At 35.6% G+C, this 27,119-nt stretch overlaps 1 protein-coding gene and 1 pseudogene across 8 annotated transcripts in view; one reads left to right on the top strand and one right to left on the bottom strand.

Moving 5' to 3' along the window:
* Positions 1–27,119, top strand: part of NCOA3 (nuclear receptor coactivator 3) — a 161,382-nt gene that overhangs the window by 62,024 nt on the left and 72,239 nt on the right. Inside the window, exon 1 of one of the 8 annotated variants that reach the window (XM_077167460.1) lies at positions 3,640–4,340. The exons of the other annotated variants lie outside the window; for them this stretch is intronic. The gene's annotated coding sequence lies outside the window, so the exon portion shown is untranslated. Of the gene's footprint in view, positions 1–3,639; positions 4,341–27,119 lie in introns of those variants that run through there. 8 annotated transcript variants of the gene reach the window in all.
* LOC143653621 (U6 spliceosomal RNA) lies at positions 3,159–3,258 on the bottom strand (annotated as a pseudogene).

Raw genomic sequence — 27,119 nt, 5'->3', positions numbered from 1 at the left:
ATATGCCAGCTAATGTTTATTTCATTTATGTATATTTATGAAACCAGATTTGTTATCTGAAGCTATTTTTGCTAATTTGTTTAAAGGGATTGTTTTAAAACTGTGTAAGTTATAATGTTATATAGCAAGATCTAGACAAAAGTATATTGGATTGGGAGTCCCAGGATTCAGGACTGATCTTTCTCTTTCTCTTACTGTGTGGACTTGATCAAGTCACTTGCTATATTTCATTTTCACATCTCTGAAACAAGATGATCCACTTCCATTGTGACCTTCTGTGATTCTAAGGTCAAATTGTTCTCTGTAGTGAAGTTTGGATTATCTTCAATAATGGAGAATTGCAGTGCATAATAATCTAAAATGCTGAATCTTTCAAATTAGTTGTCTGATTTTGGATGCAGATTTATTTTATGTTCCTCAGGTAGAATTAAGGTGATTTTGTGTTCCAGACTGTTTTCAGTAGTAAAGGACTAGAGGAGGAAGAGTTTGAGAGTATGACAGGTTATGTGGCAATTAATTAGCAATTTTTAAAATGTCTGTATGAAGTTAGAATTGAATGAAGAAATAGAAACTAAGAGAATATTGAATAGAAGTTGGTTTGGAATATCTTGAACATGGAATTAAAATAGATTTTAGACTGTTTTTCAATGAGGAAGAAGGATTAAAATACAGTATTTTGGGGGTGCAAGGGTAGTTCAGTGGTAGAGTTCTTGCCTGCCATACAGGAGACTCAGGTTCAGTTCCCTGCCCATGCACTTCCTCAAAACAAAACAAACAAACATAAACCAACCAAACAAAAATTCAACAAATGATGCTGTAATAATGGATACTCATATGGAAAAAGACTGAAAGGTGGTCCCTACCATACAGCATACAAACAAAAAATGTAGTGTTTTGTTTTTCTTATAAGTTTTCTTTAACATGTCACATTCTATAGCACAGGAAAGCATTAGTTTCTATAGATTGTTCATGTTTGTTGTTCTTTATTTTTTTATTAGAAAATAATATGTTCTTTAAAAAGTTTATAGTAAAGAATATATGAGTGAGAAGTGAAATATTTTTATAGTTTGGTATCATAGCCATTTGCAGACATATATTAACACAGTTTTGTATTTTTGGATCAGATTGTGCTTATTCTGCCATTGCTATCTTTTTGTCAGCATGTAGAGATCTACTTCATTTCTAAAATGATAGCCAGTATGGATCTACTTTAGTTGAATAATAAATCAGCCCTCTATTGATTGGATGTTAAAACATTGCCACAAAGAACATACTTTTTCTTCCATCTTTCACCCATGTGTACAAATATTTCCATAGTACAGACTCTTCAAAGTTGATTTCTGTGTCAGAGGGTTATCCTTTATGTTTTGATAGATATTTCAAAATTCCTATGTAGAAAGCTTTAAAACGTTACATTCACAGAGACAGCTACTTTTCTTATATGCATTTTCTTTAGATGATGATCTTATCGTAGCTACCATTTTTGAGTGTCTGCTTGTGTCAGGAATTATGCCAGGTACTTAATTTCTCTCTCTAATCCAAATAATCCTTTAAAAGATTATTTTCATCCCAATTTACGTTTGAGGAATTTCAGGGTCAGAGAAGTGAAAACATTTGCTTACGGCCACATAATTTGTAAGTGATAGTATTGGCGTTTAAACCTCTGATTCTGAAGTCTGTATTCTCTCTATCCAGGAGACAGTGTCTTTTTTATTGTTCAGGCTGAGAAGACCATTTTTTAGTAAGTGCACATAAAAATGCACAGTATGCATATTTTCCTTTAAAATAATTAATATAGTCACATAATACACAAAATGTTAAAAATAGTCCAAAAGGTAAAGACATTTAAAGGTATGTATGGTATATAATTCCTGACTCTGTTTTTAGCTGTTTTAGTTTTGGGCTTTGGAAATAGTAATTCCAAATGGGTGCTGATATTTAGCTTGAGTAACAAATATATTGCTATTCAGCAAGCCTAATCTGGTTTTAGAAAGAGTAGTTATATTGTATTTGTGTGTGTGTGTGTGTGTGTGTGTGTGTGTGTATGGTTTATATCTGTATGTATAGAGAAAAAGTTTATTTTTATATTTTAGGGCCTTTGGATGCTTTATGTTTATGAGGTTTTAATGTGGGATTTTAAATGCCCTTTATACAGAGATGACTTTGATTTAGCATTATTAAAGTATTTAATACTTGTTTTAACAGATTGTCTGCTCTATTAAATATAAACATACAATTTATTTAGCCAGTAATTACAATAACCAATATTTATAATAAAAAAATAGCTGTGGGTTATTATTATTTTTTTTGGTGGTGTTAGGTGTTCAGTTTAAAAGTAAACTATTGTCAGAAAAGAAGCTGAGAGAGTAAGAAACAGTTAGTGGTAGAAAATGCTTCAACACAGAATGTAACTTTTGCTACCTGAATCTTTGCTTTCTGAAATTCTACTATCATAAAGCAATAATATTATAAATATTTAATGGAAATATTGAACATATAAATAATATAAAACTTATGACTGTTGAACACTTAGAACACATATTGGGACCTGAGCGTTTTAGGGGCTTTATGTAAATTTTCTCATAACATCCTCACAATAAGCCCAGATCTTTTTTATGTCCATTTTAGGATGAGACCCTCAAATAGACAGATTATATAAAAAGTTTTTAACCTTCACTATATTGCCTTATTTTTTGTCATTTTATGACATTTTATGACAAATTTCTCTGCCATACCATATACATGATTTTGTCCTTTCTTGGCTAGTTTATTCATATACTGGAAAAGATGAAAGAATCAGAGGTTTTCTCCTCTATTTTTGGTGGAGTTCCAAACATCATTCCTGGAACAGAAAATTGAAGACATTTGGTATATAGCATGACATTAAGTCCTGTGTGTGTGAGATTCCAGAAAATTGTAGTAGCTGTTTAGCATATTTTAACTATATTTTAACCTCTTAAATCCAAGAGATTTATATCAGAACCACAAAATGTTTGATGGCTAAATTACTCTTGTTTTTCTGTAGAAAAAACTTTGTACTTATAACTAAAAAGATTATCCTATATACAGTAGAATATTTTCTTTAGAGTGTTTCTCAAATATATATGAAATTATGTAAAAGCTTCTCATATATTAAACATGCTCCAGATTTTTTTTTTTAAAGGATGGAATTCCTCAAGAATTTGCATGTCATTCTTGTGCAGGGTCCACAGTAATTTTCTCTTGTTTTTTTGGTATATGTGCTGCCCAAGTGAGCACAACAGCCAGATGTTTTTCATCTTTGTGTGTTGAATGACTCTCTCCACCAACATCTCTGGGCATCTTATATATACTCATCTGCATATATCTTGATGATCCCATGACATTTAAGCAACAAAACGTTGTGTGCCTACTATGTGTTAGACACTGTGGCTACAACAGTGCGAGACTCAGAGTCTGCCTTTAAGTGGGAGAAGAACAAGAAGAGGCATTACTGGGTAGTAAGTGCAGTACAGATATATAAAGATGTTATGAAACTCATAGGAGGAGTATATAATCTAAATTTGGGTTTGGGAGCGTGAAGGTGGAAAAGATGAACTGAAGCATCTGGGTAAGCTTTTGGAAGAAGGAGTATTGTAAAGGTATAAAGTTGGAGGTGAGGGTGGGTCAATAGGGTAACATTCCAGTAGAGAGAACAGTTTATGCAAAATGGTTTAGTGAAGTTGTATTTTTTTCTGGAAAATAGTAAGTTGCTTAATGTGGCTAGACCATGAAATACAAGAAGAGATCCTTATAAATGAGCCTAGAGTGATATGTTGACTTTAAGGGCATGGACGAGTATAAGTAAGGGTGTGGAAAGAGTGCCCTCATTCAGCTGCAGATTAACTGGAGAATAAAAGTAGATTTTTTTAAAAAATATATTTTTATTGTAAAAACTTAACATATAAACATACAAATATTTTTGACATATAAATATTCTATACATGGTGTACGATCAGTGGCTCACAGTATCGTCACATAGTTCTGTGTTCATCACCATGATCATTTTTTTGAACATTTGCATCACTCCAGCAAAAGAAATAAAAAACAAAAAATAAAAAACTCATTCATATATACCATACTGCTTACCTCTCCTTCTCATTGACCACTAGTATTTCGATCTACTCAATTTATTTTAACTTCGGTTCCCCTATTATTTGTTTATTTTTTAATACACATTTTTTATTTATCTGTCCTTACCCTAGATAAAAAGAACATCAGACACAAGGTCTTCACAATCACATAGTCACACTGTAAAAGATATATCCTTATACAATCATCTTCAAGAAGCAAGGCTATTGGACACAGCTGTACGGTTTCAGGTACTTCCCTCTATCCACTCCACTACTCCATAAACTAAAAAAGGGGATATCTATATAATGCGTAAGAATAACCTCCAGGATAACCTCTTGACTGTGAATACTCTCAGCTACTGAAACTTTATTTTGTCTGCTTTCTCTCTTCCCCCTTTTGGTCGAGAAGATTTTCTCAATCCCTTGATGCTAGGTCCCGGCTCATCCTGAAATTTCTGTCCCACAGTGCTAGGGGTATTTATACCCCTGGGAGTCATGTCCCATGTGGGGGTGAGGGGAGCTGGAAGTGAGTTCACTTGCCATCTTGACTTGTAGAGAGAGAGGCCACATCTGAACAACAAAAGAAGTTCTCTGTGGGTGACTCTCAGGCCGAAGTTTAAGTAGGCTTAGCTTGTCTTTTGCAGGGGTAAGTTTCATAGGAGCAAACCCCAAGATCGAGGGCTCAGCCTGTGGTCGTCCCCACAGCTTGCCATAATTTCAGGAATTCTCCAGATGGGGAACTCCCGATTTCCCCAAGGGGATTTTGCCAACACTTCTTTATTCACTGTCCAGATCCCTCAGGGGTTTGTCGTCCCCTGCGTTTTGAATGATGTCATCAGCTCTATTGTCTAGTGCACCAATTCTCTGTTTGATTGACTCTAATCTGCTGCCAAATGCATCAAGTTTTTTTTTAAAACTTTTTTTTAATTGTGTAATGTAACATATATACAAAATGAAAAAAGAAAAAAACAATAGTTTTCAAAGCATTCTTCAACAAATATTTACAGGATAGATCCCAGAGTTTGTCATGAGCTACCATACTGTCCTCTCAGATTTTTCCTTCTAGCTGCTCCAGAATATAGGAGACTAGAAGGAATAAACATTTTTTTATCATTACAATCAACTTTTTAAACTCTTTCATTTTTTAAAAAAATATTTTTATGAATAAATCTTCACACACAAGCATTCCATACATAATGTACAATCAGTGGCTCACAATATCATCACATAGTTGTGTATTCATCATCATGATCATTTTTAAGAACATTTGCATCAGTTGAGAAAAAAATAAAAAGAAAAAAGAAAAAACTCATGCATGCCATACACCTTACCCCTTCCTCTCATTGATCACTAAGTAACCTCATTGTTTTTTGTGGTATCTCAATTGATACTTTTTTCCTGTGGCCACATGTCATATTTACTTGAACTATATTAAAATTTCATGCATACCTTTGAAGACTTTGTTATTATGTTGTTTGGTAGATGACAAATTGACTCTTAATTCATAATTCCTAATTGGTACCTTTTGAGAAATGAAACTGAACTGACAAGATTGGTTGTAAACTAAACTGACAAGATTGGTTGTGATTTTCAAAATTAATCATGGGATATGATTCTTCACATTGGGATATGTGCGGTCTCTAAGAGAATTTGTTCTAATCCATTGCTATTCAAAAGTGTGATCTGCTTTCCAGCAGCGTCCTTATCATCTGGGATATGTTATTAGGACAAATTTGCGGTTTCCACTCCAGGCCTTCTTAGTGGCAATCTATCTAGGAGGTGAGGTCCAGGCATTTGTTTAATTAACCCTCAGTTCTACTTTCTAAATTTTGAGAAGCACTGTTCCAGGCTAGACAATAAGAAGGGTGTAGTACCTCAATTGGTTTCTTTTTTTTTCTTAGGAGTGTGGTGTTCAGGAGCTTATACCCTAAGGCAGTTCTGAAATGTCAGGTATCCCCTGAAGCGGTGATTCTCAAACTTTAGAATGTGTCTGAATCTCCTGGATGGTTAAATCACAGATTGCTGAGCTCTACTTCCGGTATCTGATTCTGGGATGGTATTCAAGAATTTGCATTTCTAAGTTCCCTAGGGATGCGGATACATATGGTCTGGGAGCCACACTTGGACAACTACTGCTTTATGACAGATGGAATGATAAGAAAATTATTGTGAGCTTGGAGTAGTGAAAAGGGGGTTCAGATTCTGGCCGAATTTTGTCACCAGCTAGTGGTTTTCTGGACCTAAGTTTCCTTGTTAGGAAAAAAATAGCAGATGGAACTAGACTTCTGATATCCCTTGGTTATTACATATTAGGAAACCTCAGTTTTAGGTAGTTATTGGATACCTATTGTTTACCTGTGTAATACTTCCTCCCCAAATTGCAAAATAGTTGCTAATTGAGTAATTTTAAAATGGAAATTTATACGGTTACAGTGATTAATCAATTAAAATTTGGGGGAGAGGATAGTAGAAAAAACATGAACTTGGAATTTGAAGCTATTGTGAGTTCTAATAATATCTATTCTCTCAGTTGTATCGAACAAGTTATTTTAACCTACTTAATCTTTAGTTTTCTCATTTTCCCTATTACCTGTTTATTTTTTACTCATCTGTCCGACATACCCTGGTTAAAAGGAGCATCAGACACAAGGTTTTCACAATCACGCAGTCACATTGTAAAAGCTCTATCATTATACAATCATCTTCAAGAAACATGGCTGCTGGAACACAGCTCTACAGTTCAGGTACCTCCCTCTAGCCACTCCAATACACCATGAACTAAAAAGGGAATATCTATATAATGCATAAGAACAACCTCCAGGATACCTCTTGACTCTTTCAGCCACTGACACTTTATTTTGTCTCATTTCACTCTTTCTTCTTTTGGTCAAGAAGATTTTCTCACTTCCTTGATGCCAGGATTTCTGTCCCAGGTTGCCAGAGTGGTTACACCCCTGGGAGTCATGTCTGACATAGAGAGGGAGGGTAGTGAGTTCATTTGCCATGTTGGTTTATAGAGAGAGAGCCCACGTCTGAGCAACAAAGTAAGTTCTCTGGGGTTGACTTTTAGGACTGATTTTAAGTAGGCTTAGCCTATTTTATTTTTAATAAAAAAATACTTTATTAATTCAGCAGAAACCTATAAATAGAGAAAAATAACAAAGGGCGTATGGGAGAAACAGAAGACAAATACTAAGATGATAAATGTATACCAAATATATATATCAGTAATTACATTGAATAAAAAGAGAATAAATAATTCCTTAGCCTATTTTTTTACAGAAATAGGTTTCATAGGGGTGACTCCCAAGGTTGAGGGCTTGGTCTGTTGATTTGGTTGTCCCCACTGTTTTCTAGAATATCAGAAATTCTCTAAATGGGGAAGTTGAATATTGCCCCCCTTCTCTTATTGCCCCCAAGGGGACTTTGCATATACTTCTTTATTCACTCTCCAAATCTCTCCTGGATTTATTGGGGTGTCACACTAACCTGGACAAACCAACAAAATCTCATGCCTTATTCAAGACTCCATGTACTTATGGTGTTAACTAAACTGACCATATGAGTTAAATTAGGAAATACACTACCCAAAATATAAATTTTGTACCAAATAAACATCACTCCCTTTTACTCCAAATAATTTAACTGTAAATTATTTGTTGTGAAATTCCTGTCTTCCATGATTCTTGATAATGTCATTATTGATTCATTTTAGCCACACATTTGTGTTTTTTTGTATTTAATACAAAAATATCAAAATACTTGGTGGATTTACCATTTAACTTGCTTCTTGATAATAGCTCTGAGGTTTCTGTGTGTATATTAACAATTTTTAATTCTGTAACATGTTTTGATTAGCATCTGAAGTTTCTGTCTTTTTCCCACTATCTAATAGTTCTCAAAAAGCCCTTCCTTATTGGAAGAGATTTTTATCAGATAGTCTAACCAGTTTCCTTGATAAGACAAAAAGAACTCTTGTAACAGAATAAATACTATGTATGGTACAAGTTTTATGTACAGCCTGCTACATTGTAGGCATTTGGTAAATGTTTTTGAGTTATTCAGTTAAAAAAACTTTGAAGTTTTTAAAATTTTGTTGTGTGGATGATATTGCAAAGCTTTGGGGATGGGTATATGAGAATTTTTTAGAGAAAAATCTTTGTTGCTGAGTGAAGTTTTAAAAAGGACGAGTTTAAATTTGTCTTTGAGAATCGAGGTGTTTGAATTGACTCAGAAGATTGCACTAAGTCTTCGATTAAGAATTGTCCTTTTACTTTTCTTCTTGGGAGCTTTGGGCAGCTTTAGATACAGAAGCAAGTGTATGGTGTAGAAATTCCGCATCCTTATCATCATTATTTTTCTTGTTGAAGTTGAATATCGCTGTAATTTCCAATAAAGTATTTTTTCAAATGTACATATGCTTAGAATAATTATTCTGAATATACTATTTCTAGCTAATTGGACCCTCTAGAATGAACACTGTATTATATATTTTTAATTCTTTTTGACTGTTTTTATTGATATATATTATATATTCACATACCATGTAATCATCCAAAGTATACAATCAGTGGTTCACAATATCATCATATATCTGTGCATTTATCATCACAACCAACTTTTTTTTTTGTGAAAAACAATATATATACAAAAAAACAATGAACTTCAAAGCACATTGTAACAACTAGTTGTACAACAGATTTCAGAGTTTGGTATGGGTTACAGTCTCACGATTTTTGGTTTTTGCTTCTAGTACCTCTAAGATACTGGAGACTAAAAGAAATATCAATGTAATGATTTCAGCAATCATGCTCACATGTTGAACCCTTCCTTTTCTGTATAACTTACCATCACCTTTGATCTTTTCTCCATTCTTTGGGGAAAAAGTTTGTCCAAATAAGTTTCATGTTGGAAGTGGCTGTCGATAATATGGGATAGAGGGATGGAACTAGTTGATGTTCTGGAGAGACCGGCCTGTCTACATTTTAGGACTTATCCAGGGACCGATCTGGAGGTTGTAGGTTTCTGGAAAGTTACCCTAGTGCATGGAACCATTTTAGAATCTTCTGTAGTGCCCTAGGTGTTTTTTAGATTTGGTAGGAATGGTATTAGTTGGGGTTTGGCAGCCTTAATTTTGAATGTTTTATACAGCTCAATTATAAAGAAATATGTTACAAGACTTGGTTACTTAAAGTGTTTATCAAGCATTTATATTTCTTTACAGTTTTCATGATTAAAAAAATAATATTAATAGTCCTATTTTTTAGAAGAGTTTTACATTTCCAGAAAAAATGATCAGATAACATAGAGAGTTCTCTTATACTGTCTTCCTTGAAGTTTCTCTTATTAACATCTTACATTAATGTGGTACTTTTAAAATACATTAATGAACCCATATTGGTACTACATTAACTGAGATCCATAGTAACGTTAAGGTTCAGTCTTCATATCGTACAGTTCTCTGGGTTTTGACAAATGTATAATGTCATGCTTCTACTATTACATCCCTTCGTGTGTTTCACCTCTTCCTTCCTCTTCCCCTCTTCTTCCGTCTCGCCTCTGCTACCCCTTCCTCCAACAACTGGCAGCCAATGATCTTATTACTGTCTCTATAGTTTTGCTACATAGTTGGAATCATAGTATGTAGCCTTTTCAGGCTGACTTCTCTCACTTAGCATTATGCATTTAAGTTTTCTCCATATCTTTTTGTGGCTTGACGGGCTCATTTATTTTTATTGGTGAATAATATTTTGTTGTATGGATGTATCACAGTTTGTTTATCCATTCACCTATTGAAGGATATCTTGGTTGCTTATAGTGTTTGATGATTATATATAAATGTCTGTCTGGATATAAGTTTTCAATTCAATTGAGTAAATACCTAGTAGTGCAGTTGCTGGATTGTAAAAAAGCAATAGATTTCAAAGCACTCTTCAACAAGTAGTTACAGGACAAATCCCAGAGTTTACCATGGGCTACCATACCATCATCTCAGATTCTTCCTTCTAACTGTTCCAGAACATTGGAGGATAGAAGGAATAAATAAATAAATATATATATTATATATATTTTTTAGTCATCACACCTGACTTTTCTTTTCGTGAAAAATATATACAAAAAATTTAAGTCCATGTTTAGGGTTTGTAGGAAATTGTCAAATAATCTCCCAAATGCCTTGTGCCATTTTGCATTCTCCTCAGCGGTGAGAGTTCCTGTTGCTCCACATCCTCACCGGCGTTTGGTCTTGTCACTTTCTAAAGTTTATGCCATTCCGGTAGATGTGCAGTGGTGTCTCATTGTTTTAATTGCAGTTCCGTGATGACGTATGATGTTGAGCATCTTTTCATACGATTATTTGCCATCTGTGTTTATCTTTGATGTGGTGTCTGTTTAGATCTTTTGCTTAGTTTTTAATTGGGTATTTGTTTGTTTTTTTGTTAATTATGGTTTCTTAATGATTTTTAAAAATTGTAATGTACAATTCTTTGTATATTTTGGACACAAGTTCTTTATAGATATGTTTTGCTAATATTTTCTTCCAAGTCTGGCTTCTCCTGAAAAAAAAAATATATATATATATGTATTTTTTTGTAGTTGTCAGTTGAAGACCAAGAATTGAGTTTAAAATACTTATTCTGGATTCAGCTTCAGCCAAAGAGTTAGAATTTTGTATTTCAGATGTAACAAAATTTTTATATTTTTATGTGTAGGTACTTTATAATCCCTACACATTCCTTTAATTATTTTATGACTATAAAAGCAAAACTTAATCAATTTTGGAAAATTTGGGCCAATTTCAAAGTGTGACAAAGTACTCATAATCTCAGGGATTAACATTTTGGTGCATTTTCTAAATCCTTTTTCTGTCTCTCTTGTGTGTATTTTCTGTACATTTAGGTATCTTGTTTTAAAATGTAATTGTAAAGAACTTTTAATGTTTTAAAGATTACTTCTGTTTTATGTTTGTTAGAAATAATACAGGTGTGAACATTGGTGTCACATCTATTCCTGCATTTTTAATACTACCTTTGGAGAGACCCTGGAAATAAATTCTGAATCAAGGTTTTAAGGCTCTTGGTGCTTGTTGCCTAGTTGTAGAATTTTAAAATATTTTTGGTGGCATCTCCTTTAAATTTCATTTTTATTTTAAAGAATACTAATAACACATTTATTTATAGCACCACCACTTTAAAAAGTACAGTAATTAAAGCATTCCCTTGACTCAGTCACTCATCAAAATCGTGTGTGGCGCTCTTGGCTTTGCTGCAAGTATGCTCTGTCTGTGCAGGCCTTTCATGCATTAAGACCGTCATGTTATACGTTCCCTGCAAGTTGTTTTTTTCATTGTGGTCTTATAAACACCTTTTTAGGTGATTACATATATAGATTTACTACATTGTTTTCAGTGGATATATAATGTGCCATCATTGGATGTCCTATATTCAACCAAATTAATTCAACAAATATATACTGAGTACTTGTCGTGTGCCAGTTACTGGGGATATATATATCAATGGACAAAAAAAATGAATCCCTCCCTCAAGGAATTAGCATTTATGCTCATTATTGTTTCCATTAAAAAAATCTTATATAAGATGTTATGTTGAATATTTTTGGATATATCTTTTCTATTTTGATACATTTGTGTTATATTCCTAGCCATAGGCTTGGGGGGCCAGAAGGATATTTGCATTTAAAAATTTGCTTTTTTTTTTCTTTTGTCAGTGGTAACCATTTTCTTATATTATTATTTAACTTTTAAAAAATTGTGTATTATAACATCTACACAGAGCAGAGGAAGAAGAAAACAGTAGTTTTCAAAGCACTCTTCAACAGTAGTTATAGGACAGATCCCAGAGTTTGTGATGTACTACCATACCATCATCTCAGATTTTTCCTTCTAGCTGCTCCAGAACATTGGAGGCTAGAAGGAATAAATACATATTTTTAATCATCACACTCAGCTTTTCTTTTTTGTGAAAAATAGCTTATACACAAAAAGCAATAAATTTCAAAGCACATCGCAACAATTTGTAGAACAGATTTCAGAGTTTGGTTTGGGTTACAATTTTAGGTTTTTACTGAAGACTAAAAGAAATGTCAGTATAATGATTCAGCAATCATACTTGTTTGTTAAACCCTACCTTCTCTGTATAATTCCACCTCACCTTTGATCTTTCTCCCACTCTTGAGTGGTATTTGGGCCATGCCCATTCTAACTTTTTCTTGTAGGAGGGGGCTGTCAGTAATATGGGGTAGGGAGATGGATCTAGCTGGTGTTCTGAAGAGGCTGGCCCCTGTAGGTTTCAGAACTTATCTTGTCCAGGGACCCATCTGGAAGTTGTAGGTTTCTGGAAGGTTGCCTTAGTGCATGGAACCATTTTAGAATCTTCTATAACGCCCTAGGTGTTGTTTAGGATTGGCTGAAATGGTTTTGTTTGGGGGTTGGCAAATTATGATAGGTAGCAATATTCAACTGAAGCTTGTGTAAAAGTGACCTCCAAAGTAGCCTCTTGGCTCTAGTTGAACTCTCTCAGCCACTGATACTTTATGAGTTATGCTTCTAGAAACATTATTCATTTTTGCACATTTGTTTTATGTCCTTCCAGCTTGCTGAATATTAGCTCAAGTAGCTTTGTTGTAGATTTTTCAGGATTTTCCAAGTATAGTATCATGTAATCTGCAAATAATGAAAGCATTACTTCCTGCTTTCCAATTTGCATGCCTTTCATTTCTTTTTCCTGCCTGATAGCTCTAGCTAGAATTTCTAGTACAATGTTGAACAATAGTGGTGACAGAGGTTATCCTTTTCTCGTTTGCGATTGTAGGGGGAAAAGCTTTCAGCCTCTCTCCATTGAGTATGATATTGGCTATCAGATTTTCATATATGCCCTTTGTCATATTGAGGAAGTTACCTTTGATTTTCTCTTTTGAAATGATTTTTTCAGAAAAGGATGTTGAATTTTGTTGAATGCTTTTTCAGCATCAGTCAAGATGATCATGTGATTTTCCCTTTTGATTTGTTAATGTGCTATATTACTTTAATTGGTTTTCTTGTGTTGAACTATCTTTGCATTCTGGGTATAAACCCCACTTGGTCATTGTTCTAGTTTGCTAGCTACCAGAATGCAACATAACAGAAACGAAATGGCTTTTAAAAGGGGAATTTAATAAGTTGCTAGTTTACAGTTCCAAGGCCGAGAAGATGTCCCAATTAAAACAAGTCTTTAGAAATGTCCAATCTAAGGCATCCAGGGAAAGATACCTTGGTTCAAGAAGGCCAATGAAGTTAAGGGTTTCTTGCTCAAGTGGAAGGGCACATGGCAAACACAGTCATGTTTCTCTTTCATCTGGAAAGGCTCATGGTGAACACAGGGTTCCTCTCTCATCTGGAAGGGCATATGGCAAACATGGCATCATCTGCTAGCTTCTTCTCCTGGCTTCCAATTTCATGAAGCACCCCAGAGGCATTTTCTTTCTTCATTTCCAAAGGTCTCTGGCTGGTAGACTCTGCTTCTCATGGCTATGTCGTTCTGCTCTTCTCTCTCATTCTCCGAAATGTTTCCTCTTTTATAGAACTCAAGAAGCGTATCAAGATCCACCCAAATGGGTGGAGACATGTCATCACCTGATCCAGTTTAACAACCACTCTTGATTAAATCACATCTCCAGGGAAATGATCTGATTACAATTTCAAACATACAGTATTGAGTAGGGATTATTCTGCCTTTATGAAATGGGATTTAGATTAAAACATGGCTTTTCTAGGGGACATTCATCATTTCAAAACAGCACAGTCATCGTGTATAATTCTTTTAATGTGTTGTTGGATTCTATTTGCTAATATTTTGTTGAGAATTTTTGCATCTATGTTTATTAGGGAGATTGTCCTGTAGTTTTTCCATCTTATAGCATCTTTACCCAGTTTTGATATTAAAATGGTGTTAACTTCATAAAATGAGTTAGGTAGTGTTCCTTTTCCCTCAGTTTTTTTGGGAAAAGTTTTAACAGATTGGTGTTAGTTCTTTTTGGAATGTTTGATAAAATTCTCTGTGAAGTTACCTGGCCCTGGGCTTTTCTTTATAGGAAGATTTTTGATGACTGATTGAATCTCTTTACATGTGATTGACTTATTGAGATCCTTTATTTCTTCCTGAGTCAGTGTAGCTTGTTTGTGTATTTCCAGGAATTTGTTCATTTCATTTAAGTTGTCTAGTTTGTTGTCATATAGTTGTTCATAGTATCATACGTCTTATAATTTCTTTTATTTCTTCAGGGTCTGTGGTAATGACCCCCTTCTCATTTCCGATTTTGTTTATTTGCATTCTCTCTCTCTTTTTTCTTTGTCAGCCTTGCTGGTAGCCGATTGATTTTATTGATTTTCTCAAAGAACCAACTTTTGGTTTTATTGATTCTTTCTGTTGTTCTTTTGTTTTCCCATTCATTTAACTCTGCTTTAATCTTTGTTATTTCCTTTTTGCTTTGGGGGTTAGTTTGCTGTTCTTTCTCAGTTTTCTCCAGGTAAGCAGTTTTTAAGTCCTCAATTTTCGCTCTTTCTTGCTTTTTAATATAGGTATTTAGTGCAATAAATTTCCCTCTTGGCACAGCCTTTGCCACATCCTAGAAATTCTGATATATTGTGTTCTTGTTTTCATTCTTCTCCAGATAGTTCTTGATTTCTCTAGCAATTTTTTCTTTGACCCATTTGTTGTTTAAGAGTATGTTATTTAATCCTCATATGTTTGTGAAAGTTCTTGTTTTTTGGTGGTTATTGATATCCAGCTTCATTCCATTGTGATCAGAGAAAGTGCATTGAATAATTTCAGTGTTTTTAAATTTATGAAGACCTGTTTTGTGCTCTAGCATATGGTCTATCCTGGAGAATGTTCCATGAGCACTAGAAATACATCATACCACTGCTTTCTCCTTCCATATAGGGCCAATTGAGTACTCTGGATTCAGTCTTATGTGGTTTCCCTTGTAGGTAGTAGGTTGATTTTCTCCTGCTGCTTTCAGGATTTTCTGCTTCTCTTCAGCTTTTGGCAGACTGATTAGTATGTGTGTTGGGGAAGGCCTATTTGGATTTATTCTATTGGGAGTTCATTGGGCGTCTTTAATTTGCGTATTTAGGTACTTTGTAAGGATTGGGAAGTTGTCCCCCATTATTTCCTCAATTAATCTTCCTAATCCTTTTCTCTTTTCCTTCTGGGACACCAGTGATTCTTAACATTTGTGTGCTTTGTTTTCCCCATCATGTCCCTGAGAGCCAATTCAGTTTTTTCCATCTTTTTTGCCATTTGCTGTTTTGAGTGTTCGAAGTCAGTTGTCTTGTCCTCTAGTTCGCTTATTCTTTCTTCTACCTCTTCAAATCTGTTGTGGTAGTCTCTGGTATATTTTTTGATTTTGTCTGCAGCATCTTTAATGTCAGTGATCGCTGCCATTTTTCTGTTTATTCTTTCGAAATCCTCTTTATGCTCTTCTGGTGTCTTCTTGATTTCCTTTATGTCATTAGCCATCCCACTTATTTAGTAGTGTTATATGAGCATCTTTGATTAGTTGTTCAAAGCCTGTTTCTTCTCTGCTCTGGTGTTTGGTTGTTCGGCTGGGCTTTATCTCTCTGCATTATGATATGCTTAGTCATTTTCTGTTTTCTTTGCTGCATATAAATATCTTGATTGAGTTACTTTGGAAGTTGATTTCCTTTGGTAGTCTAACGCTTTGTATTTCTGGTGTGGATGTTGAGTAGAATTCGGGGGATGGGGTGGGGCACAACAGTGTGGTGATGTTTTGAGATCAAAAGGTCAGTACAGGAATGAGTAGCGGCTGGATGGTGGGGAGGATATGCCTGTGTGGATGCGTGGTTCTGGGGGGCGTGGCCCTGGTGTGTGCACACCGAGCTCATGGGGCGGCAGGCTGGGGTTGTGCCTGCTTGGACTCGGGGTGGGTGTGGCTCGGCTGTGCAGGTGAGCACTTGTGAAGAGTTAAGGGCTGTGACTGGGGGCTGTGTTCCTGCGCATACCTGGGAGGGCCGTGAATTGATGTACACATGCGCAGAACTGGGGGCGGGTGTAGCCTGGGTAGGAAGGTAAAAGGCCGCAGCCTTTATGTGCTTGTAACTGCCTGCAGGGGGCAGGGCAGGGCAGGTGGGTCTCGGGAGGGGTGGGTGATACTGTGCTTGCACAGGAGAGGTGGGTTGGGCTGGGGCAGGCATGTGCATGCTTAGGGTGATGTTGTGGGGCAGGTACATGTGGGGGTCGGGGCTGGGGTGCTGGGAGTGCTGGGATGGGCAGCGGGTGATGACTTTCAGGTGTGTGAGGTGAGTCGTGGGTTGTGGGACTGCGCTGGTGAGGGTAGTATGTTCCAGAAATGTGGCTTGGCTTACTTCCTTGTCCCCATCTCCCTGTGTGTGCGCTCCTGAGGGCTCCAGACTTACGTTTGGGGCACATTAGCCTGTTTGCACTAGCTGGACTGTCTCCAGTTCTTTGCATCTCAGTTCTTCAGCTTTTGCAACCAAGGATTCCCTATGTTGTGTAGAAGATCCTCTCGGGTAACTCATACCCTGGAATCTGGTCACTTAGACCATGGAATCGTTGTCTCAGTTGACTTCCTGTAGCTTCTCTAGCTGTTCCTTGGAGCAGGGGTAAATTCGACCTATCCTATTCTGCCATCTTCTTGGAACCTCTCATAGTATTTTTATGCTATATTTTTCCCTAACCCTTGGAAGGGTTGTGGATATTTTCATGTACTTATTGGCCATTTGTAGTACTGTATATCGCCTGTTCTAATTCTTTGCCTACTTTTCTTTTTAGGTTGTCTTTTTCTTATTAGTACGTAAGATCTCCTTTAAATCCCTTGTCTGTTTGTACATTTAGATGTTTTCTCCCAGTATGTTACTTGTCTGTAATTAAAAAAAATTTTTTAGCATAATTTGGGAATTACAAAAGCGTTGAATGACTAATATAGATTTCCTGAATAATCTTCACTTATATTGTTCAGTGTTAATATTTTATACATTTACTGTATTGCTCATTAAAAAATAAATATATGTATTTATATGTACACATGCATAATATTGATCTAAATTTTTCTGGACCATTTGGGAGTAAGTTACAGACATGATGCCTTTATTAGTTAGGATTCTCTAGAGAAACAGAATCAACAGGAAACACTCGCTAATAAAAAATTTATAAAAGTGTTTCATGTGAGTGTGGGAACGCAGAGTCCAAAATCTGCAGGGCAGGCTGTGAAGCTGACGATTCTGATGGAGGGTCTGGACGAACTCCACAGGAGAAGCAGGAAGAGCCTGTCTCTTCTGAATCCTCCTTAAAAGGCTTCCAATGATCAGTTAAGCATCACTCATTGTAGAAGACGCTCCCCTTTGGCTGATTAGAAATGGAATCAGCTGTGGATTAGGCTGACATGCTCATGATTTAATTCTATGAAACGTCCTCATCGCAACAGACAGGCCAGCACTTGCCCAACCATGGCAAGTTGACACATGAACCTGACCATGACAATGCCCCTTTACTTTCCAAAACATTTACATATGTATTTTTTCAAAAAACCAAGAGTTCTCTTACATTATCACAATATAATGATCAAAACCAGGAAATTGGTTAATTTACCCTATAGTCTTTATTCAGATTTCCCAGTTGTCACAGTAGTGAAAGGAAATCTGAGATCATGTATTACATTCAGTTATGTCTCTTCAGTCTTTTTTAACATGGGGGACATTCCTGACTTTTCTTTGTGTTTCATGGCATTGATATTTTCGAAGAGTGTACATTATTTACTTTATAGAATCCCTTAATTTGTGCTTGTTTGAGGTTTTCTCATGTTTAGATTTAGATTATGCATGTTGGGGAGGAATACCATAGAGATGATGTGTTCTCAGTGCATCTAATTGGGAGGTGCATGATGTTTTTTACTTACATTACTTGTGAAGTTAATTTGACCATTAGATTGATGTCATGTCTGCTGTTTTCTCCACTGTAAATTTACTTGTGGGGATTTACTGTAAAGTATCCTTTGGGGGTTTAAGGTTTTGAGTCTGTGGCTGTGGAAGTAATTCCACAGGAGAGTGATACTCCTTAAACTATTACCTACTAGTTTGCATTCCATTGATGATTTTCCCTACAGAATCAGTTATTATGAATGTTGCCTAATGATTTTCTAATTCCATCATTCCTTTTATATTTATTAGTTGGCTTCCTCCTGTAAGGAAGAACTTTCCGTATGTTTTTGTGTATTCATGTTTTGTGGAATTATGAATTTTTACTTTATTCATTAAGTTATTGTCCTTTATCACCATTACCTTGATGTTCAGATTGTATCAGATATGGCCAATTGATGTCACATAGTTTTAAACTTTGATTATGGTATTTTTTGTAATGGCATCTATAAAAGTATGGTTTTTTTTTTTTTGCATGGGCAGGCACCAGGAATTGAACTGGGCCTCCTGCTTGGCAGGCAAGAACGATGCCTGCTGAGCCACTGTGGCCTGCCCTATTTTTTTTTAAATGTATTAAAATCTGTTATCTCTTTTAGACTTCTGATTTTGTGTTTGTTAACTAAAGATCCCTCCAAACTTAAATCCCATTCTTCATTATTGTTCACGTAAATCCCTTGGTTTTCCAATTTTTTTGCTGCCCCTTAATAATTCCATTGCTTGTAAGCTGCATCCTAAGGAGTGGTTGGGAATAGAGAAGACAAAAAGTTATGGAGAGGCTATCTAGAAATGGTTTCTCTAGATAGCCAAAAAACGCATCCATTTAGGTAAAACTGTTTTTTTTTTTTTTTAAATAACCCTCCGGAATGGAAGCCTTTAAACCTATTTGAAGAGCTTCTTTTAAAGTAGTGCTAAGAATATTTAGTCTTTTCTTGATTCAGGACATTAGGAGCATTTTAATTTTGTTTCCTGTGGAAGACACCCCTCCTACCTCTTGGATCAAACAGCAGCATTATGCATTTTTCTTTAGGTTAAATGATTCTAGAGTCTAGGTTGGAGTAATTTAAGAGTTTGTTTGCTTTTTCTTATTGTTTCCATTTTCCTTGAGTGGTTGGTTTTGGTTGCCGGCCTATTAGCTGTACTTGCTGTTTTTAATACTTCATTGCTTCTAGTAGTCTTTCCCCTCTAATTTGCTTATGGGCTTGGGATACCAGATACATACAATTTTAACAAGCTGGGTTTAAATAAGAACAGATAGACTCAAGTGCGTGGCTCGGGGAATCTCTCAATGTGGGTGAGCTGTATCATTTTTCTGCACCCTGTGATAGCTTTCCTTGCCCTAGAGGCATTGTCAGTGGTAGTGGGGATCTCATTCACTCAGTCTTCTTATCTGATAGGGCTAGAGATGTTATCCTTACTTTAAAGAGAAAGAAACTGAGGAAGAGAAGGGGGAGGTCACCTAGCTAGTAATTAGGAGAGCTGGGATTTGAATCTCTTCTTTTTCTTCCGCACTCTTTGGAACAAGCGTTGTTTTTCTCTTACTTCCTTTCCCCCATCCATTAAGTGTCCTAATACTTCCTAGAGAGCCATGTTGTGTATTGGCTTTAAAAAGTAGTTGTTTTATTGTCTTTATTACACTTAAATTTTAAGTGAAGCACAGTACTTTTTTTTTTTTAACTTTTAAAATCGTATAGTATGACATATATACAAAATGAGATAAAAAAAGCAATAGTTTTCAAAGCACTCTTTATAAAGTTACAGGAGAGATCCCAGAGTTTGTCATGGACTACCATACGATCCTCTCATATTTTTCCTTCTAGCTACTCCAGAATATAGGAGACTAGAGGGCTTAAATACTTTTTTATTATTACAGTTGACTTTTTTTCCTTCTTTTTTGTGAACAATAACATATATAGAAAGAAGCTATAAATTTCAAAGCACAGAACCACAATTCGTTGTAGAACTAATTTTTTTTGACATGAGCTACAATTTCACATTTTTAGGTTTTTACTTCTAGCAGCTCTGAAATACTGGAGATTAAAAGAGATATCAATTTAATGATTCAGCATTCATAGTCGTTTGTTAAGTCCTATCTTCTATGTATAATTCCACCATCACTTTCCATACCTCTCTTTGGGGTTGTTTGGGCTATAGCAATTTGAAATTTTTGCTATTGGAAGGGTCTGTCACTAATATGGGGTAGGGAGATGGAACTATCTGATGGTCTGGAGAGGCTGGGCTAGGTTTCAGGACTTATCTGGACCAGGGACCCATCTGGAGTTTGGTTTCTGAAAAGTTACTCTAGTGGCTGGAACCCTTGTGGAATCTTATATATTGCCCTAGGTGTTCTTTAGGATTGGCTGGAATGGTCCTGGTTGGGGGTTTGCAGGTTATAATAGGTAGCAGGGTCTGCCTGAATCTTACATAACAGTGAAGCACATTACTTTTTAGTCAAATAATCTATCACATAATTTTCAAATCCCCTTTGGTCTGCAGTCTGAGCCCCAAACTAGGAATGGGACGAAGGTTGGGTCTGTTGGGTTAATAAGTAATTGACTAATAACAATAAACACTAATATATAATGTAATTAATTGTCTGGGACACTCTTTGCATGTGTGGTACCTTTCAGATATCAGATTAAATGTCATGTTCTCAGAGAGCCCTTCCCTGATCTGAAATTCCTTCCATCTTCCTACTGTCCCCTTTTCTAAATCATATAATCCTATTTATTTTCTTTATGACACTTATTACTTTCTGAAAACTTCTTGTTTATTTATTTATCGTCTGTTAATATCTAATAAAATGTATGCTTAATGTAATGTTACCCTTTGTTTATCTTTAGAATTTATCCCATCTCAAAGGTAGGTTATTAGGTTCTTTCAGACTCTTCTGAGTATTTTACCACACCTGGAACTAGGTTCTTCTATTTCAGAAACTTCTGTGCGGGTAGGGGCCTTGTCTGTTTGCTCCTGTATCACAGAACCCAGAATAGCAGTGGATGTAAAATATGGTATAGTTTCAGTAAACATTTGTGAAATGAATGGATGACATAGTTATCATGTCCCAGGCACTGTAATGGCATAGCACTGGTAAGCATACCAATTACTCAGTATTATATACTGAGTAATAATAACCAGCTTATATTGTTTTAGAATTTGCTGTTTTTTAAATAGATTTTTCAGTTTTGGGATGACTGAACTATCCAACTTGATGTCACAGAAAAAAGAATTTTTTTAAACACATACTTATTCTATGAATATTAGAGTGATTTGCGAACTTGTGTTTGTGAACCACTCTGTCAGAGCAAGACTTGAGACCCCTATTTTGTTTGCTCTTATTTTATGGTCAGCATTTCCTTTCAGGATCTGATTTTGGCATAGAGGTTTCTTTGGCCTAGGAAGATCACCAGGCAACTAGCTGGTGTGGCCCCAGTTCAATTTTTCTTGCTTGCCAAGTAAGGAATGCATTGAATATTTCCATAAAACCAGGGGAAGAGAGCAATTTAGATGGTGATGTGAGGGAATGATTGCACCTCACTTGTTCTGGTCTGTGGCAAGAAGCTTGTTCAATGTTGACAGGCTCAGGTGTTATCTTTGACATAGTTCATGTGATTATTGGTGGAAAAAAGAATATAGAGGCAGGAAAAATTTAACCCCCATATTCCTCTCAGATGTTTTGAGAGGAGTAATTTATTTTTACCCTTTTTCTATCTTTAAGGTTTATCCTGACTCAAAGGCATGCAACTGGGCATTGTCGTACTCTTTTGGGCACGTTCCTGTTTAGGGGCAAGTCTTTATTTGGTTGCCTTCTTTCCCATAAAATGATTTAGAAAGTCTTTGCATTTAAAGAACTCTCTGTGTCCATAAAATAATAGCCCTTTCCTACCATTGTCATGTAAAAGACTTTTTTAAAAAAACAAGGCATATCAGTTTGAACTTGAGTGTCTAACATCATTTGTTTCATTTTTTGTGTTGAAGTTATTAAACTAAACCTCAGTTAGGGAAAAATGGAGTGGGGAGTGTGTACAAGGGAGGGGAAGTTTTAATATGAATTTATTTAGAAAATAGAAATAATGCCCTGTGTATGCTGACAAGATTTTAAAAACCTGCAGGCTTTTTAAAAATTTAATACAATCATTAAAAACAGAGATAATTTATGTCCTTGTAATATCATGTTTGAGTATAAGTCCTATTTGGTAGATAGGACAAACGAGGCACACAAAATCAATTTAATTTGTCTATGGTTACATACAGAAAATTACAAGGAGCATATAGATTTCCTGACTCAACCCAATATTTTATCCAATGAAATGTATATAGAATGTCAGAGTACTTATTATGGATTCCTATCTGTGCACAGTAACTGCTCAATAGATCCTTGCTATTATTAATCTTTGAGTTAGAGGGTTGGTTCTAGTTGTTAATGTATTTTGATAATGCCTGTGTTTTGAGTACAGAGACATCATAATATTTGTATTAATGTTGGTAAAATGAAAATTTAATTTTAGAAGAAAACTGTATCCAGTATTTTGCAATATTAGTTTTAGTGTTTTGGATTTTTCCTTTATGACTTGTAGGCTGCCCTTGGTTTTAGATAAAAGAAATTTGAATTTCTTAGTCTACTTTGTTTAAGGGCTTGTATCTTTCTTTGTAGGTGTTTTGCCTAGCAAGTACAGATTGTACTGTAATGAATGCTAAAGTTACTTTAATGTCTGGTATTAAATTATTTCTGTAGTATTAAATGAAATGTTTAACATATTGAAGCAGTGAGGATATCTTTGATATAATTTTGACACAGAGCATAACATATACTGAATTAGATCTGTTTTATATTGTGAGGATTGGAAATATTTTAATTTTATATGCCAGGACCTCTGGGATCTTTCTCACTCCCACCCCCTGCACCCTCACTCCTCCCTAATGTCGTGACTGTAGTTGGTGATGGAAGCCTTTTTCAATGTTAGTAAATGCCATCACCCATTCCCTTCCCCCATCCTTACACTAGAGCCTGGTTTGCCGGCAGCTGCAGTAGTAGGCATCTTTCAGGAAGTGACCTTGGCTTGTATTAATCAAATTCAGAACACACAAAAAAGCTTCTTGCTAACATGCTGACTTGATGTAAAATTTTATCACATCCATTTTCTTTCAAAATGAGTCTATGTTGTAAAAGATGATAATACAGTAGACTCCTCTAATTTAAAATATTAAAAAAAGCTTGTGTAAGTCATGGTTTTTTTTTTTAATAAAAAAATACCAACTAGATTTGATTTTAAAATACTGAGTTTTTATTGACAGATATGCTTAATGCTTAAAAGTGAAGTTTTTTGAGTTCCTAGAAAATTATTTGTTTAATTCTGAATTTAAATGAACCCAGCTATATCAGTGTTAACTTTCTTTATCTCCTGTCTTAACAACTGACATTGAATTGCTGTGCAAACTTTATTCACTATGACATTATTTTGGACCTGTTAGCAGTTATGTATTAATAAGTAAGGCACTTTTGGTAACCTTTAGGTAAACTCAGAAATAACCATGTTGTCTTATCTGTGAGTTTGGATAGCAAAACGACTGTCCTGCATGTTCATTTTTTTCGGTATTGAAAGTGTTCAGAGGGCTTCTAAATATCAACGAAGTTTCAAGCAATAAGACCGCTAAAATTAGGCCACCTATAGTATTAACGAGAGAAATATTGCGAAGAACAAATGCATATATTGCATTATGTAGGCTTTAACTAATCGTTTTCCTAGAAGAGCAGTTAGTATAGCTTTCACTTTTATCATGGGCTTTAAAGGAATCTAGTTTTAAAATATAATACAGTTAGGGCATGATCTTCATTTTAGTCTTGTTCAGTGTTACAGAATGTTGAAAATAGTATTTAACGATTACTTTATTGAAGTTTTCTGCATTTAGGGAAAACACATCAGAAAATTAATTAGGGAGCAGTTTATTTTGCTGAAGTGCTTACTCTGAAGTTTATTCTGCATTATGTAGGATTACTATACTATATATACTATACTGGGTACAAGTGTTTGGAGAGGAGACATGGAAAAGAAAGCTTAAATCTTAGAACTCTAACTCTACCTTCCTTTAGTTATGAAAAGGACGGCACATTTTATCTTTATATTAATAGTTCTGGGGGTGGGGTTTGTTGGGGAATCCATGCAAATAAAAAAATGGGGGTATACTTGAATTACATATCTTTACCATCTGACTTACCTTTAAAACTATCTACTGATAATACAAGCAGCATTTCTTTCATCATGCAAATTGCTCTTAAAATTGCAACAGTGTGGAGGTAAATTAGTCCCCTTAACCTGAGTTCATTTTTTACCTGGATGCTAACATTAATGATCCATTTGTTAGATACTACTACAAGATAAAGAATTTCTAATTTCAAGGAGAAAAATGAGAGTTACTTGATTATTTCTCCCCTCAAATACCTGTTTAAAAATACATGGTCTCAAATAAGGTTTTCACCTTAAATTTAAGATGTTCTTTGCCGCGGTCTCCCTTCTCCAACCCTTCCTCTCCTCCCAACAAAAAAAGAAAGAATAAAATAAAAAAGGGAAAGCTTTATAAGAAAAGGAATATATGCAATCCTGGTAGCCAATGAGTTAATGTTCATTTGCAGCCTCAGGGGTCAGCATTCAGTCTCTGTTTCCTGATTGGCTGCTAAAAGGTGAAATTGAAACCACTGTAAACTTTTGACCCTGTAGCAGTTCTTGTGCAAAGCCTTCCACTGGTAGAGCCCTGAGCTTTACTGACCTCCCCACCCAACCCTCCCACCTCTTTCCTGTATTTATTTTGTGTGATCGTGCAGCACTGCGTGCCATTTTTCTAAGAGACTGGGGGAAAGGAGGCAGAACAAGCACAAGCAAGCGGCTTGCTTGCATGCCTGTTTTAGTAACCATGTACAGTTCAACCAAAGTAACTAAGTACAGCTCGACCAAAGACAGGTGGCCTGCTAACAGACTGAGCTGCCAGTCAGAGTTTTTAGTTTTCCCCTTAATCGCAAGGTATTTTTAAAATGCAGAATAGTTATATTTAATGCCATTTTTATCAGGGGACAGTATCATTGTGTAAGCAGAAATGTGTAGTGTCATTTCCTGAATATATCGTTAATTAAAAATAGTTTTAATTTTCAGCTGTCTTTATAGCATCTCATTAATGTTTACGTCTCCTATAATTTCTATACAAATGACCAACATTTTAATAAAAATATTCATAATAGTTCTTCTTACCTTAGTTTTTTATTATAAAGAAACTCAGATGGCATTTTGGTTATGATAATTATGGTAATAATTGCAGAAATTGTGTATATTCAAATTTTAAAAATCTGTTTTCAGACTGAGGTAAATAGTTTCGGATTTGTCTTGGTTTCATATTTAAATAGTACTTTATGTTTTCCACGTAAATTCTGTGAAAAAGGCAGTTCTATATTCTCTCCATTCATACTTTGATAGAACTCAGTGCCCTCAACTTCCTTTTATAACTAGTGTTTTAGTTTCCCGGCTGTGAAAACAAATACCATATAGCGGTTTGACTTAAAATAAGAGCAGGAATTTACTGGCTCACGTTTTTGAGGCTAGGAGAAGTCCAAAATCAAGGAGTCAGCAAAGTGATGCTTTCTGCTGAGGACTGTGGCAATCTGGGGCCTGGCTACTGGTGATTCTTGGTCCTTGACTTCTCTGTTATATGGCAAGGTACATGGTAGCAACTCTTCCTTTCTCTTTCGGTTCTGTTGACTTCCCCCTCTGGCTGCTCCCTGGAGCCTCTTTCTTTCTCTATAAGGCATTCAGAACATCAGACAAGATTAAGACCCATTCTGATTCAGTTGGGCTATACCTTAATTGAAGTAACCTCATCAAAAGGTCTTCTTTACAATGGATTCATGTCCACAGGAATGGATTAAGATTAAAATCATGTTGTTCTGGCGTGCATAGCGCCAAGCCACCACATGTAGTGCCTAATGCGTGTGGGACATTGATGCTCAGCAAATGCTTAATGGACTTGATTTTCGTTTCGGAGACTGCAGTGGCTATTTATTCTGCTTCTCCTTTCCCAGTTAATTAACTCCGGGGACTGTGGTTTGCTTATACTTTCAGGTGCCAGTAAAGTCTTGTGCCTGGCATTGGATAGAAACAGTGCAGACATTTGATTTAAATGTTTATAAAAGGTCACCTCAGGAAGCTGGACTAAACAAAATCTGTTTTCAGAGCATCTCTTAATTTTTGGATTGACTCCATATGAAACGAAATATTTATTATAATTTATTAGAAGGCAGTGTGAAATAAAATCCTTATAAATCAGTTTGATCTTTCCTAGTGCTATTGTAGAATAAGAGATAATAAATACCAGTTTTTTTAACCCCTGTCTTTTTTTTTTTTAACTAGATGTGCTTATACTGCAATTTGGAATAATTCCTTCCTTTTCCCCTGCCACCCTTTGTCAAAACAATTATCGTATTTGTTTCAGTTTGCTGAAGCCAGAATGCAGTATATCAGAATTGGGTTGGTATTTACAAAGGGGATTTATTAGGTTACAAATTTGCAGGTCTAAGACCATGAAAATGTCCAAATTAAGGTATCAGGATGAAGATGCCTTCTCACAGGAAAGGTGTCTGTCATCTGTGGTTCTTCTGTCAGATGGGAAGGCACATGGGGACATCTGCTGGTGCTATCTGCACAGTGTCTCTCTGGGCTTCTGTGGGTCCTTGCTGTTTCTCCCAGGGTGTTTCTGTCTCTGAGCTTCTCTGAGCTCTCTCCAAAATGGCTCTGCCTTTTATCTTCTCATAAAGGACCCCAGCAAGGGGGTAAGACCCACCTTGAATGGGCTGGGTTACATCTGCATGGAAATAACCTAAGCAAAAGGTCCCACCCGCAATAGGGTTGCCACCCCAGGGATGGATTAAAAGAACATAGGCTTTTCTGGGGACAGTAACAGATTCAGACAAGTACAGAGTAAATATATATATATTTATATATTGTAGGGCAGGGGTCACGTTTCATTCTTTTTCCATGTGAGTATTCCATTATTGCAGCACCATTTGTTGATTTTTTGTTGTTTGTTTTTTTGTGAAA

This window comes from Tamandua tetradactyla, chromosome 1, assembly GCF_023851605.1.
Source record: "Tamandua tetradactyla isolate mTamTet1 chromosome 1, mTamTet1.pri, whole genome shotgun sequence".
NCBI classification, from domain to species: domain Eukaryota; kingdom Metazoa; phylum Chordata; class Mammalia; order Pilosa; family Myrmecophagidae; genus Tamandua; species Tamandua tetradactyla.
This window is presented reverse-complemented; position numbering and strand designations above follow the sequence as displayed.